Source organism: Oryzias melastigma, linkage group LG2 (genome assembly GCF_002922805.2).
Source record: "Oryzias melastigma strain HK-1 linkage group LG2, ASM292280v2, whole genome shotgun sequence".
NCBI lineage: Eukaryota > Metazoa > Chordata > Actinopteri > Beloniformes > Adrianichthyidae > Oryzias > Oryzias melastigma.
The window spans coordinates 2,127,177-2,130,757 of record NC_050513.1 but is presented as its reverse complement, the minus strand read 5'-3'; the positions used below and the strand labels follow the sequence as shown (position 1 = coordinate 2,130,757).

Sequence of the window (3,581 nt, the reverse complement as noted above, 5' to 3'; positions counted from 1 at the left end):
TTCTTCTATCCATTTAGCTCTGGACCTTATGTACGCACCTTTAGCTTTTGAGATGTATATATTGTCCAGTGAGGCTTGAAGAAGTATTGATTTTTGTTTATCACCTTCATTTAGCAAAGATTTGCAGCAAATAGAGTTAATTTTTCTGATGATTTCCATTTCCTTTTGTTTACTATCTCTGCTTAATCTTTTGCTGTATGTTATAGAAATTTGTCGGGCTTTGAATTTAAAAAAAACTCCCATTTTTCACTATGAGTAGTGAACTGATCACTGTTAATTATCTGTCGAACTTGAGAATAGTGTTCATCTTCCAAGAGACTAGAGTTAAACTTCCAGTAACCTTTATTTATAGAATTACTGCAAGGTCGACTAATGAGTTCAACCATACAATGATCCGTTAACGGAGCAGCTGAAATACTCACTGTTGATTTTAGATCTTGTTGATTTTCATGTACTAACCAAAAATCCAATCTAGAGCTAACAGTTCCATCAGGTTTAAACCAGGTGAATCCCTGAACATCGGAATTATCACGACGCCACACATCGAAGACATTTAAATCTCGACACATATTAAGAATAACTGGATTGTAATGATGAGTTTGAAATGATGATGGATATCTGTCGAGGTAGTCATCTCCAACCATATTAAAATCACCTCCAATTGCGAGAGTACTGTTAGGTTATCTGTAGTGTCTTAACCGAATTTGTAAAATCTGAGAACATGCGTTTGTTCAGAGAAACTGAATTGAACCCATAAACATTCCCCAGAATAAGAAAGCTGTCCTCTATGCAAAAAACACAAAGTATCCAGTGACCAGAATCATCCCTTCTTGTAGTTAAAAGCTTGCCTGAAAAGTTATTTAGCAAAATAGCGACCCCTGCTGACTGATTGGTGCCATGTGAAAAGTAGATTTTGTTCCCCCACTGATGAGTCCAAAACTTTTCATCATCCTTGTTTGAGTGANTGAACCCATAAACATTCCCCAAAATAAGAAAGCTGTCCTCTATGCGAAAAACACAAAGTATCCAGTGACCAGAATCATCCCTTCTTGCAGTTAAAAGGTTGCCTGAAAAGTTATTTAGCAAAATAGCGACCCCTGCTGACCGATTGGTACCATGTGAAAAGTAGATTTTGTCCCCCCACTGATGAGTCCAAAACTTTTCATCATCCTTGTTTGAGTGAGTTTCTTGAAGACAGAAACATTGAGCCTTTTGACTTTTGCAAAACAAAAATATTGATTTTCTTTTAACTGAATCCCTGATGCGCCTAGTATTAAGTGAAACAAAGGACCACACAGAACTGGATGACATAGATAAAGAAGAAGAAAAAAAAAACACTTACCAATTTGTGTTTTATAAGGAGGGAGGATACTAAACTCAAATTCATTTTAGCATAGATCTTAAATCAATTAGCTTACAAGTAACTAAATTGCCAGCAACCGCTTTGAAATTAGTTTACAACAGTAAATCTAAAATCAAATAAACCTTGAAAATACTCTGAGAAAACTATCCCAGTATAAATGTTTTCACCACCTCGTGAGGATCCTACTCCGCCGTGACTCTGTTTCCGTTTATGTAGCCCACATGTCCGCGGTAATAAACGTTCTTTCCTTCGGCCCGGGCCCGCTCCATCTTCGGCCAAACACAGATGGGTATGGCTGCTACTGCTGCTCCATCACACTTCTCCAAACTGTTTATTTGCAGTTCTGGCACAGAGCAGACATCAGCTTACACAAATGTTAATGAAAGCTGTTTACTGTAGTCAGAATAACCCGAGTGAACGTACTAAGACAGCAGCAGTGTAGAGTAGAGTCCATTCACACCGGCCTTTCTCTCTTAGACATGGACGGAGATTCAGTTTCTGGACAGAAGAGGCATTGCTGCTTCTGCAGGAACTCTGCAGCTGATCTTCAGGTTCCAGAGACGACCACCTCCACACCTGAAGTCCAATCAGACAGGTGAGAGGGGGGGCAACAATTACAACATTAGTAGAATGTGATTGTGATCACACAATGTTAATGTAGAGACTATTCAGCTCAGTGCAGGTTTATATACATGGTAACAATCTTCATGTAATGTGATAATCAAATCTTCCATTAATGCTGATGCTGGCAGGTGTTTTATTGTGGAGGTCAGTGATTTATTCTTCATTTTCTTTAAGGTGTTGCTGTAACTGAATCAGTCATTGCTATCATCCTAAACTCCATCAGAGCAGAAGGAGTGAAGTCACTGTTTCCTTAATCTTTAGGATTTCCATGAGAACCAAACAGTCTGGAGTCTTTTCTGATCTCTGTTGAATCATGTTCATGTTTTACAGGAAGTGTCGGCAACAGGAAGAGAGGAGCAGTGAAGACATTTGATTCAGAGAGACCCCCCCCCACCGCCACAAACACTACTGCTGTCACTGTTGTCTAAATAAACTCTTAATAATTTATTTCCTACATTTTATTGAAAATATCATAATCCACTGTAACATAACTCTAGCAGATGATTATGACATAACATGAACAAAAACAGGAACCAAAGATATGGTCCAAGAATACTAACAGGTCAGTCACTTTTGTCTCCTCCTTCAGAGGTCGCCTCAGCCAATCAGCATCAGCGCTTCACACAGGTGGTTTTTACACCTGTGTAATATTGACATGGGAAAACCAGATGTTCTAAAGTTTATTCATTTGAATTACTAAAAATGCTTAGTTCAACATGAAATTAGCAAAAAAGAAAACAAATAAAAACTACAGAGCCTTCTATTAATCACAAACTTAAAAGAATAGAGAGAAAAAGTTTCACCAATTGTTCAAATCATTATTTATAAATATATTTTAGTCTTTGAAAGGCATACAATTCTCAGTTATTAGATTAATTATACGTTTAAATTCCAGAGAGAAAATGGTCAAATGTTTGCCATTTGTATATTTACATTTATCAATATAATATTTGGCCAAAATAAGGTAAGATTTGGGTGATCTTCAAAGTCTCAAAACAGCTTTTTTCAAACAGGGAGAACATTTCTAAAACAAAATGGGTTTAGGTTTCAATAGGATTGATGCAAAAGGAACAGCTGGGGTCAAAAATACTTTTGAAAGCTTTGGAAAATAACATGTTAACTACAGTAAGAAGGAAAATAAAGACATAAAAAGGGAAGGAAAGAATAACCAAATAGAGATTTGTTGAAAGGTTATTTGGACAGTTTTTGAGGATTTATTGTTTTTTAATGAGGTATCATAACATTTTAATCTGTTTATAAAACAGGACGTTTACAACCTTTCCATTAACAATAAACATTTGTTAAATAGTAGAATAATATTAATATTTGTGAATTAATTATCCGTAAATAACACATGTAATAACGAGTGTCAACAAAAGCAAACGCAGCTAGATTGCTAGCGAGGCCTGGTTCTTTTTACTTCCGGGTTACGATTGGAACATCACAGAAAATCAATTCAAGCGAAATACTAATTCTCTTTAAAATGCTACAAATAAAAAATAAAATAAAAATAAACAGCTGTCTAAAGATTCCAGCGGCTAAAGAGGATGTATTTTAGTTTTCAATTATTTTTGTGTGACGTTTCTATCGTGAC

At 36.1% G+C, this 3,581-nt stretch overlaps 1 long non-coding RNA gene across 1 annotated transcript; it reads left to right on the top strand.

The window, feature by feature from the left end:
* Nucleotides 1-1,693: 1,693 nt before the first annotated feature.
* LOC112142251 lies at nucleotides 1,694-2,729 on the top strand. The gene is made up of 2 exons (XR_002918558.2): nucleotides 1,694-1,958; nucleotides 2,318-2,729. It is a non-coding gene; the product is annotated as an uncharacterized LOC112142251 (long non-coding RNA).
* Nucleotides 2,730-3,581: the final 852 nt, after the last annotated feature.